Raw genomic sequence first — 12,022 nt, forward strand, 5'->3', positions numbered from 1 at the left:
ACCTGCAATTGAGGGCTTCCAAACCAGGCAGAGCATCTGAATCACTGACAGAACTTTAAAAATGATGGACTCTGGACTGCATTCAGGAATTTAGCTACAATAATTCTGCAGTAGAAGCTTTCAGTGGACTCTGCGAGCCACCACACAGACCCTCCCGTAGGAATGAATGACTTTCTCCCCAGCTTCTGGGCGTGCTGCTGGCAGGAAGCCCTCAGTTAGCTGGTGGTCCTCTCTGACAGGTGCCTCAGCTGGAGACAGCAGCCTTGCTCAAGGTCAGATCCCTTCCCTAGGGTAACTGTATCTAATGACTGATGAACATGGGGCATAAAGGCCTGGCCCCCTCACCCCAACTTAGAGCAACCCTGAAGGAGCCGTCCCATCTTCAGAGCTCCCCATAGGGTTAGCTGAGGCCTCTCTTGAGACTGTCCAATCCTGCTTTCCACCCCTCCCTTCCACAAGTGTAGATCCTCACAACACCGACAAACCCTCTGAACTCTGAGCCCTAAACTCCATCTAGGGGTCTGCTTCCCAGAGAGCCTGGCCTGTGACAGCGCCCTAGAATCTGTAATTTTAAAAAATGTTTTTCTTTTTTGTTTTTGAGACAGTTTCTCACTCTGTTACTCAGAATGGAGTGCAGTGGCGTGGTCATAGCTCACCTCAAATTCCCGGTGTCAAGAGATCCTCCCACCTCAGCCTCCTGAGTAGCTGGGACTATTGGCATGTACCATCACACCCCGCTAATTTAAAGAAAAAAGAAATTCTAGAGATGGGGGTAGAGGCGTGTCTCTCTATGTTGCCCAGGCTGGTCTCATATTCCTGGGCTCAAATAATCTTCCCATCTCAGCCTCCCAAAGTGCTAGGATTACAGCCATGAGCCACCGTGCCCTACCTAGAAAGTGTATTTTCTTTTCTTTTTCTTTTCTTCTTTTTGGAGTGCAGTGGCACGATCTTGGCTCACTGTAACCTCCACCTCCCGGATTCAAGTGATTCTCCTGCCTCAGCCTCCCGAGTAGTTGGGATTACAGGCACCTGCTAACACACCTGGCTAATTTCTGTATTTTTAGTAGAGACAGCATTTCACCATGTTGGCCAGGCTGGTGTCGAACTCCTGACCTCAGGTGATCTGCCCTTCTTGGCCTCCCAAAATGCTGGGATTACAGGCACGAGCCACTGCGCCCAGCTGAAAGTGTATTTTTCAAACAGATTCTCCTCCTAAGTGATATAACCTCAGCCCCCTGCCTTCTGTAGAGTTACTTTGTATACAAGAATTCTTCATGTTTTTATTTTCTTGGTGCCATGGGCCCCTCCTCAGAATAATGTTTTTAAATACATTTTTTAAAAAATACATACTGAGGCTGGACATGGTGGCTCACACCTATAGTCCCAACAATTTGGGAGGCTGAGGCAAGAGGATCGTTAAGCACAGAAGTTCAAGACCAGCCTGGGCAACATAGTAAGACCCCCCGTCTCTACAAAATAATTTAAAAATTACCCAGGCATGGTAGCACATAACTGTGGTCTCAGCTACTTGGGAGGCTGAGATGGAAGGATCACCTGGGCCTGGGAGGTCAAGGCTCCAGTGAGCCAAGATCGTGCTACTGCACTCCAGCCTGGGTTACAGAATGAGACCCTTTCTCACAAAACAAAACAAAAACAAAAACCAAAAAGGAGAATTACAAAGGCAACCAATTATATTGAGATTTGGTTATCAAAATATTTTTTGACTTGTGAAATAGAAATACATTTTTCTTTATTAACCCATCAATTAAGATCCAGCAGTGGGCCAGGCATGGTGGCTCATGCCTGTAATCCCAACACTTTGGGAATCTGAAACGGGTGGATCACTTGAGGTCAGGAGTTTGAGATCAGCCTGGCCAACATAGTGAAACCCTGTCTCTACTAAAAATACAAAAAAATTAGCTAATTTTTTATTAGCTATATGTGCTGGGTATGGTGGCACATGCCTGTAATTCCAGTTACTCAGAAGGCTGAGGCAGGAGAATCGCTTGAACCCACGAGGCAGAGGTTGCAGTGAGTTGAGATCATACCACTGTACTCCAGCCTTGGTGACAGAGTGAGATTCCATCTCAAAAAAAAAAAAAAAAAAAAAAAAAAGAAAAAGAAAAAGAAAAAATTCCAGCAGAGCAGTGTGTCTAATAACTACCATAATTTTGAAGTAATGAGGAGCATAAACCATATCTCAAGATACCTGTAGCCATTGTGATGTGATATGAAAATATCAGTGAATTCTGTGGAACAGAATGCCAAGTGCTGCTAAAACTGCTGGGGTTTGTATAATGGAAGGAAATGCTGATCTTCAGTTAGAGGGTAGGGAAAATAGAGATGTCCTTTTTTATTATGACTCATCCCAGTCCACAGACCTTCTGAATTCCATCTGTGACCCCCTGCTCCACTGCATGCCCTCTCCAGTGGGTTCCTTGGTCTGGTGAGTGTTTTCATCATAAATCTCCAGGTGGGCTTTATCTCTTGCCAGCAAGGGAGTAGAAGAGTTTCAAACAAAGGATGGATGAGATGCCTGAGGCCCTTTGGTGGGAACAGGCAGGGAACGCTGAGCCTAGGGCATTGCTGAGCTGTACAGCAGAACTCACGTGCCTGCCTTGGCCAACCCTAGTTTCCCAGTTAGAGCAGCTTTCCAGCTACACCAAAACAAGGTGCCAAATTGTTTTCCAGGTCCTCCAAGAAGGCTGTCTCTTCCTCCTGTCAGTGTGGGTTGAGCTTTCTCTGCCTTTGATCTTGATGCTTCATGAAAAGCCAGAGGGCTTGCCTCCTGGTGGGACATCCCTCAGTCAGGACCCACAGCAAGCTTACACGCCTGCTCAATTAGGGATAAAATCCATTCAAAGTACATTAACTCCCTCACTTCTTTGAATAAGTAACTGTGGATCATCTGCCCCAGAGCCTGCCCTGTGGAAGCAGAAGCAGACGTGCTGAGGGGGCGTGGCATTTGCTGAGTGTCTCAGAGGCAGGATTAGAAGAATGTGAGAACCCTGAGGAGGGCAGGCAGAGGTATGGGAAGTGGGTAGCTTTCTTAAAGAGGAGGTTCCTGAAGTCTGGGCTGCTGACAGCCTATGACAAGATGAAAGCCTTGTCCACTAAAATGCATGCCCCATTCCCCACCCCAGGGCCACCTTGCACTGAGTGATGTCAAGAAGGGGACACTTCGGCATCCAACTGCGTCACCCAGGAGCCAGGTGACGACAAATCATTCATGTCTTTAACTTCAGTTTTCTCATCTCTAAAATGGGACAATGATACCAAGCTGACCAGCCTCATGGGGTTATTGTGAGGATTGAGACGATATTGGGGATGCTTTGAGAGTTTGTAAACCCTAAGATCTGGTGAAATGAGTTCACAATAGAGGCAAGGACGTGGATGCAGATGGGAAACGAGGGCTGCTGTATTCAGATGTGTAGGTTGTTCACTATTCAAGGGAATCTGGCTTTCCTACTCTGCTTGCCAGATATCCCAGCTTCTACCCCACTTGCCAAGTCATTCACCCTGGCACGGGGCTGTGGAAGGCAGGCCTTTTTCCACGGCACATAGTGTCCCTGCTTGCCCTTGCAAACCCAGGCCACATTCAGATGCAGGGAAGAAAATGAAGCTTCTGCCTGTTCTCTGACGGGTTTTTGTGGAGCTCTTAGATCATAATTACTTAATGGAGACATAATGCAGCAATCTTAACTTATTTCTATTATCTACTAAAATAAATAGTAGATAGGTGTGTGTTTTTTTTTTAATTTTAATAACTTAATACAACAGTAAATAAAGCTGCAGCCCAGGGGGCAGACTGCTACTGAAGAGAAGTGGTGGTGACCTGATTGTGTGACAGGGAGATATCCATGCTGGCTTTATGGACCACCCACAGGCAGCTGCATCATCCAGAGCTGCCTCTAAATTCTCTCTCTTGTCTCCTGAAATTCCAGCTTTATTACTATTTTCAGTATAGAACCCCTAGTTTTGGAGGTTTGCAAAGCCTCCACTTGCTCTGATCCCCTACACTGAGAACACAGTGGGTCCTCCATGGCTCCAAGGGATGTGGGGTGGTAGGGAGTGGTGAGCCCTCAGCAGGGGGTTTTGCCTTGGATCCTGAGGCTGCAGAGAAGGATGACTCTGGTAGGCTGAATAATGCCTCCCCAAATGTCCACCCGTTAATCCCCAGAAAGTGTGACTGTTACCTTATGTGGCAAAAGGGACTTTGAAGGTGCAATTAGATTAAGGATCTTGAGATGAAGAGTGTTGGGAGCAGGCCCCCCAAAATCTGGCCATAAACTGGCCCCAAGACTGGCCATAAACAAAATCTCTGCAGCACTGTAACATGTTCATAATGGCCCTAACACCCAAGCTGGAAGGTTGTGGGTTTAGGGGAATGAGGGCAAGGAACACCTGGCCCTCCCAGGGCTGAAAACCGCTTAAAGGCATTCTTAAGCCACAAACAATAGCATGAGCGATCTGTGCCTTAAGGACATGCTCCTGTTGCAGTTAACTAGCCCAACTCCTTTAATTCGGCCCATCCCTTCGTTTCCCATAAGGGATACTTTTAGTTAATTTAATATCTATAGAAACAATGCTAATGACTGGCTTGCTGTTAATAAATACGTGAGTAAATCTCTGTTCAAGGCTCTCAGCTCTGAAGGCTGTGAGACCCCTGATTTTCCACTTCACACCTCTATATTTCTGTGTGTGTGTCTTTAATTCCTCTAGCGCTGCTGGGTTAGGGTCTCCCCGACTGAGCTCGTTCCAGCAAAGAGATTACCTTGGTTTATCTGGGTGAGCCCAATGCGATCACAGGGTCCTTATAAGAAGGAGAGGGAGGAGATCAAAGTGGGTGGTTGGAGAAGGCCATGTGACCACCAGAGCAGAGCCTGGAGAGATGAAGCCATGAGCCAAAGAACACTGGCAGCTACTGGGAGCTGGAAGAGGCAAGGAAGAGACTCTCCCTTGGATCCTGCAGAAAAAAACAGCCTTGGCCACAACCTTATTTTAGCCTGGTAAGGCTTATTTCAGACTTCTGAACTCCAGAACTGTAAGATAATAAATCTGTGTTGCAAGCTACTAAGTGTATGGCCATTTGTTATAGCAGCCAAGGAAACTAATACAGTGATACACCCAGTATTGTATACCATGGCCTCTCATGATCCAAAAGACCCAGTGTAAAGCTGGTATGATTTCAGGAACACCCAGAGTACCACTATACCAAATCTTCATCCCTGTGTCTGAAGTTCCATTGTCAGAGCTAACAATAACAATGGGTAACTTTTTTTTTTTTTTTTAAGAGATGGAGTGTCACCATGTTGCCCAGGCTACAGTGCAGTGGCTATTTTCAAACACAATCATATTGCACTACAGACTTGAACTCCTGGCTCAAGTAATCATCCCGCCACAGCCTCCCAAGTAACTAGGATTAGAGGTACATGCACTGTGCCAGGCAATAATGGCGAACATTTAACGAGTGCTTGTTTGTGGTAACAAACAAGCCTAATAAAGGCTGTTGCCCTTTAGTAGAGAGGTTCTCAGCTCTGACTATTAATTAGAATTCTCTGAGAGTACTAAAGGAACAGGCAGCAAAGTCCCACCCAGAAGTTTCTGTATCAGAATCCCAGAGGTAGAACCTGGGTTTCTGTATTTTTCTTTGTTTTTGTTTTTGAGAAAGGGTCTTCTTCTGTTGCCCAGGCTGTAGTGCAGTGACATGATCATGGCTCACTGCAGACTTAACCTCCCAGGCTCAAGCAATCCTCCTGCCTTGGCCTCCTGAGTAGCTGGGACCACAGGTGTGCGCCAACATGCCTGGCTAATTTTTTTATTTTTATTTTCTGTAGGGACAGGTTTTTGCCATGTTGCCCAGGCTGATCTCAGACTCCTGGGCTCCAGTGATTTGCCTGCTTTGGCCTCCCAAAGTGCTGGGATTTGTATCTTTTAAATGCCCCACAGATGATTTTAAATGTGCCCAAAGTTGTGTCAAAGCATAATTTTCAAAAATTTAAAAGACATAACTCTTATATAAACGTATAATGAACACAAGTGAAAGATTTGTTTAACTTATGAATGAGGGAACCCAGCAGAATGCAAAGATGGTTTAAAGGAAGATATTAGAAATTGAAGTATGGTCAGTGAAAAAAGAATGCTGACTACTTAAGATGGCTAAGTAAGAATGCTGGTTACTTAAGATGGCTATGTAAGATACAAAACTGTTTAATGTCCTGCAGGAAAACCAAATCATAACCATCAGGGTTGTTCTTTTTGAAGTATATAGAAATTATTTGCAACATCAATTTTTACAGTTAACATCAATTTTTACAAAGTCTGGGCACTAACCAATGGTAAATAGTAAGTCAGACATACTCTAAGGAGATTTTTAAAGGGCACATAATACTCCTTTTGCTTTATTTCCTAGTTTTGGATAATTTTTCTGCATTAGGGCAAGTGGTGGTCCCTGTTAAAATGCAGGTGTCTCTGGATCAGAAATGCTTCCCACTGATTTTAGGAGTCCATTCATGCCTTTATCAGTCCGATAGGCATTCCTAGAGCACCTACTGAGCACATGGCCCTTGGGGGATATGGTGATGAGTAGGAGGCTGCTGCTGCCCTCACATGTAGTATCTAGGAGAAGGGCACAGACGCAGATAATCCACACATGAGTCAGCAGGTCTGTACAAAGTGAAGCGCCCTGGGATTTAACAGAGGGAAAAAAAAAAAAAAATTCTATGGAAGGGGAAGGTGCCAGTGCACCTGGGCTTAAAAGGATGGTAAGATTTCTTTCTTTCCTTTTTTTTTTTTTGAGAAAACCTCTCACTCTGTTGCCCAGGCTCCAGTGCAGTGGCGCGATCTTAGTTCACTACAACCTTTGCCTCCTGGGTTCAAGCAATTGTGCTTCAGCCTCCTGAGTAGTTGGGATTACAGGTGTGTGCCACCAAACATGGCTAATTTTTGTATTTTTAGTAGAGACAGAGTTTCGCCACGTTGGCCGGGCTGGTCTCCATCTCCTGACCTCAAGTGATCCGCCCGCCTTGGCCTCCCAAAGTGCTGGGATTACAGGCATGAGCCACCGTGCCCATCCAGGATGGTAAGATTCAATAGGAGAACATGGGAATGAAAAGCACTCTAGGGGGAAAGGCATGGGCAAAGCCTCGGAGGCAGGAAAGCAGCAAATATGTTTAGAGGAATGGTGAGCAGCCTAACTTGATGATGCAAAGAGCTTGCTTAGTGAGAGAATGAGGTAGGACAAACAGTCAAAAATGGGATCCCAGAGCAGCTTGAATGCCAAGCTAAGGGATCTGGACTTTATCCAGTTGAAAACCAACAACTGTTGCTGGTTTGGGGACACAGATGGGCATGTTTAGCTTGTGGAGAAGGGACTGGATGGGCCTATGGGGCATAGAGGAGAAGAGTCCCCATGCCCCATGACAAGAGCTTTGAACATCTCTGGGTGTAACCTGACTCTTATTTGGATCCTGCCTTTCTCTCACCTGAATAGAAGCCCTTCAGGTTTATCCCCTTTGAAATGCACCCCACATTTTGAGACCAGCAGAGGCAGGGGTGGAGAAAGGCCTGTGCCATGTTGCCATAGAGTGTTTGGGAAGAGAGGCCCCTTCCTCTCAGGCTTCCTAGTGCTGGACCAGGTCCCAGAGAGGCCATCGCCCTATCAGGCCTTCTCCCTCTCCCTCATGTAGGAGGCACTGCTTTGCCAGCCCCACCCCTCAGGCACTCCTAGCCAAGCCATTCTGGGGCAGAGGGTGGAATCTGAGAATGCCAATCTTGGGGTCATGCCAAACAGAGTTCAATTTTTTCTTTCCTCGAGACACAGTCTTGGTCTTTTGCCCAGGCTGGAGTGCAGTGGCACGATCTTGGCTCACTGCAACCTCTGCCTCCCAGGCTCAAGCAATTCTGCCCCAGTCACCCGAGTAGCTGGGATTACAGGCGCGCACCACCACGCCCAGCTAATCTTTGTATTTTTAGTGGAGGCGGGATTTTACCATATTGGCCTGACCTCAAGTGATCCTCCCAGCTCGGCCTCCCAAAGTGCTGGGATTACAGGCGTGAGCCACCGCGCCCAGCCCAGAATTCAAATTTTGTCTCCAGCACTTATTTATTTATTTATTTATTGGAGACAGGGTCTTGCTCTGTCACCCAGGCTGGAGTGCAGTGGTGCACACTCCTGGGCTCAAGCAGTCCTCCTGCCTCAGCCTCCTATAGCTGGGACTATAGGCGGATGCCATCACACCACTGTGTGTGTGTGTGTGTGTGTGTGTGTGTGTGTGTGTGTGTATATATATATATTTTTTTTTTAGAGATGGTATCTCACTATGTTGCCCAAGCTTGTCTCAAACTGCTGGGCTCAAGCGATCTTCCCACTTCAGTCTCCCAAAATGTTGGAATTATAGATGTGAGCCACCATGCCCGGCCTCTGCACTTTCTTGCCATGTGACTTCAGCAGCCTGAACCTCCAATTTCTCAGATGTAAGATGGAGATAATAATAGTGCCTCCCTCCTCATGTCGACGTGGGAGCACATGCAGTAATGCCTGAGAACACCAACACTAAGCTTGGCCCACAGTGTGTGCTCAGGCATGGGGCTGGGGGTGTCAGCAATAAGCCCCACCTGCTCTTTGGAGCCTTTTTGCCTTTGTAGATTTTGGAGAGGAAATCTTGGGAAGAAGGACATCTGGGTTTTGGTCTTTTGGCAAGGAAGGAATCCAGTGTTTCACCTTGGGAAAGTCCCTGCCCTTGGGGGCACCTCAACTTCCTCCTCTGTGAAATGTTGAGGCATATGTGGGTGATGTGGGCTAGCAGGAGGTCTCTGGACCTTTTCAGCCCCAGCGTTCATTTTACTCATGTCTGTATGCCTCTGTCCCCTCAGTGAGTGTTTATTGAGCCCCTACTATTGCCAGGCCTTGTGCTGGGCAATGGGACACGGCCAAGAAGAAGGAGGTCACCATCTTTACCCGCGAGGGCCATGGCTACCTCCCAGGTCCCACATGGTCTCATTTTGAGAGCCACTGGGAAGGCCTGGTGTGGGCACCTTATGCAGGTTCTCAGGGAATGAGTACTCAACTCGGTGCCAGGCCAGCACCAGGTGCTGAGGCTGCACAGGGCCCTGCCCTTGAGGGCACACAGTCAGGGCTGGGGAGGGGGGTACACAGTTGTATGGGAATGTGAAGGAGAGAACCACGCCTCCATTTGGATAGGTGAGGAAAGACTTCACAGAACAGAGCCCTGTAACGGGTGGTTTTCCAGTGTAAGAGGGAGAGGGCATTCCAGGCAGAGGTAACAGCAGACACAGGGCCTGGAGGTGTTCCCTGCACGGGAGGAGCTGGAGACTGGGACATAGAGAGGTAGGCAGAGAACCGTGAATAGCCCATACAGTGGAATTTGGACTTCATCATGCAGACTATGAGGATAGAGATATTTAAGAAGGGGTGTCAGGTGACCCTATTTACACTGGAGGACGGTGACTCTGGCTAAAGTGTGGAGGATGGGTTGGCTGAAAAAGGAATAGAGGCAGGGCAGCTGGTGCCTTCACAGGAGAAACGAGAGGACCACGGCGGGCAGTGGTGGCAGCAGGGATGGGAGGAAGGATCATGTGAGGTGGAAGGCCAGGGCTCGGTGGTGGGGTGGATATGGGCCAGGGGAGTCCAAGAGGCCTCCAGGATGCTGGCTGGAGCACAAGGAGTATGGTAGGGTTTGGTCGCTGAGGTGGGGAAGAGGAAGTGGAGCAGGGTGGGGCAGAGGCCTGGAGATGACGGGTATGTTTGCAACAGGGGAGAGGCCCTGCAGGCACCTGGCTACCTGGGCCTGAAGAGAAGCAGGGGAGATGAGTTTTGTGGGAGTTGACAGTGGCCACGTGAGAGGGGAACACAGGCATAAAGGACTGAGTGCAGGGAGGCCATTTGATGAGAAAACGGAGGACTGAGGCAGAACTCCAAGGGCCACCACCACTTTAAAAATCTGTTTTCTTGGCTGGGTGCAGTGGCTCATGCCTGTGATCGCAGCACTTTGGGAGGCCAAGGCGGGCGGATCTCTTGAGGTCAGGAGTTTGAGACCAGCCTGGCCAACATGGTGAAACCCCATTTCTACTAAAAATACAAAAATTAGCTGGGTGTGGTGGCTCTCACTTGTAATTCCAGCTACTCGAGAGGATGAGGTGGGAGGATCGCTTAAACCCAGGAGGCAGAAGCTGAATTGAGCCAAGATCCAGTCACTGCCCTCAAGCCTGGGCAACAGAGTGAGACTCCATAAAAAATAATTTGTTTTCTTCTGATTGTTCTGATTGTAAGAGTAATATATGCTCATTGCAAAAAAATGTGTCCAGCTTTTTGGCATCACTCCTTGTTGGCAAAGATATTGTTTATACATTCAATACACTCATTTATTTTTATATTATTTTTAAAGATGAGGTCTTGCTTTGTTGCCCAGGCTAGTCTTGAATTCCTGGGCTCAAGTGACCCTCCCACCCCGGCCTCTCAAAGTGCTGGGATTACAGGCGTGAGCCACCACACCCAGGTTACACTCAGCTGCAGGCCTATGTGCTGGGTACAGGGCTGTTGAGGACAGTGGCTGCCAGAATGCAGGCTGCAGCAGGGAGGCTCGGCTGGGGCTGCACACTCCGTGGAGCTGGTGGGAGCTCCCCGGGTGCCACTACTGCCACCCACCCAAACCAGGGCACCTGTAGAATCAGCTACTCAGGAGTCTGAGGTGGGAGGATGGCTTGAGCCCAGGAGGTGGAGGCTGCAGTAAGCCGAGATTGTGCCACTGCACTCCAGCCTGGGCAACAGAGTAAGTCTCAAAAAATAATAATAAAGAAAAAAAAAAAAGGAAATTCACCCAGCTTCACCATTACTGTGATATCTAAGGCTGGAGAAAATGATGAAACTGTCCAGACTACCCTCAAGTTTACAGACAAGGAGAAATACCCAGATAAACCCTGCCTTTATGAAGCATTCTCAGAAAATCTAGAAGATAATGTCTCAGACATTTAAAAATTCTTAGCATTACAGGCTGAAGAAAATCTTGGTATGGTGATGATCTGTAGTGACAGTTGTGCAAGAAAAATTAAAAGAAGTAGATCAGATAAAAAAAACTAGAAGAGAAGAAAAAAAAAGAAACAGAAAGAATCCAAATAAGCTGAAAAGCAATTATTCCATGGCATTCCTGTTATAATTGAGAATGTCTTAAATTGGAAGTCCAAATTTGCTGCAGAAGGCTTGGAAATTAAAAAGAAATGGATGGAAGAACAAGCAGGAAAAAATAAATTAAGTGGGAAACAGCTACTTGAAACAGATCCAAATCTTGACACATCTGATATCCAGTTCTTGGAGGATGCTGGAAACAACGTGGAAGAAATTAAGTCTTTGTTCCAGGAAATGGATGACCTGAGCTGGAGGATAAGAAGGATGATCCAGACTCCAATCCTGCTGACCCAGAGAGTGACTTCACTGACCAGAGGACTGTCCCCATCTGTAGAGAGGCTTGACTGTCACAGCATCCTGGCTATGCTCAGAGGGTTTTGATTTTCCTTTCCTTTTCTCCAAGAAGAAATAATTATAAGGAGAATTTTTTTTTTTTTTTTTTTTTTTGAGACAGGGTCTCGCTCTGTCACCCAGGATGGAGTGCAGTGGTATGATCATAGCTCACTGCAGCCTCAACTTCCCGGGCCCATGTGAGCCTTCCAAGTAGCTGGGACTACAAGTGTGCACCACCACATATGGTTAATATTTAAAATTTCTTGTAGAGACAAGGTCTATATTGCCCAGGCTGGTCTCGAGCTCCTGGGCTCAAGCAATCCTCCGACCTTAGCCTCCCGAAGTGCTGTTATTACAGGCATGAGCCACCATGCCAAGCTGAGGATATTCTTCTGATAGTTTTCATGTTGAACTTAATAAACTGACTTAAAATTTCAAATTAAAGAGGAAAGAATGTATGAAATGATCACTCTAGGGAATGGTAAGCGGATTTCCTAAGGCAGTTTGAGGTTTGTTTGGCAGTGTTGAGTGCCTAGTTGAGGTTTA

General features: G+C 47.2%; 1 pseudogene; it reads left to right on the forward strand.

The window, feature by feature from the left end:
- Positions 1 to 7,253: 7,253 nt before the first annotated feature.
- LOC102127307 (RWD domain-containing protein 1 pseudogene) lies at positions 7,254 to 11,487 on the forward strand (annotated as a pseudogene).
- Positions 11,488 to 12,022: the final 535 nt, after the last annotated feature.

Source organism: Macaca fascicularis, chromosome 7 (genome assembly GCF_037993035.2).
Source record: "Macaca fascicularis isolate 582-1 chromosome 7, T2T-MFA8v1.1".
Classification (NCBI taxonomy): Eukaryota; Metazoa; Chordata; class Mammalia; order Primates; family Cercopithecidae; genus Macaca; species Macaca fascicularis.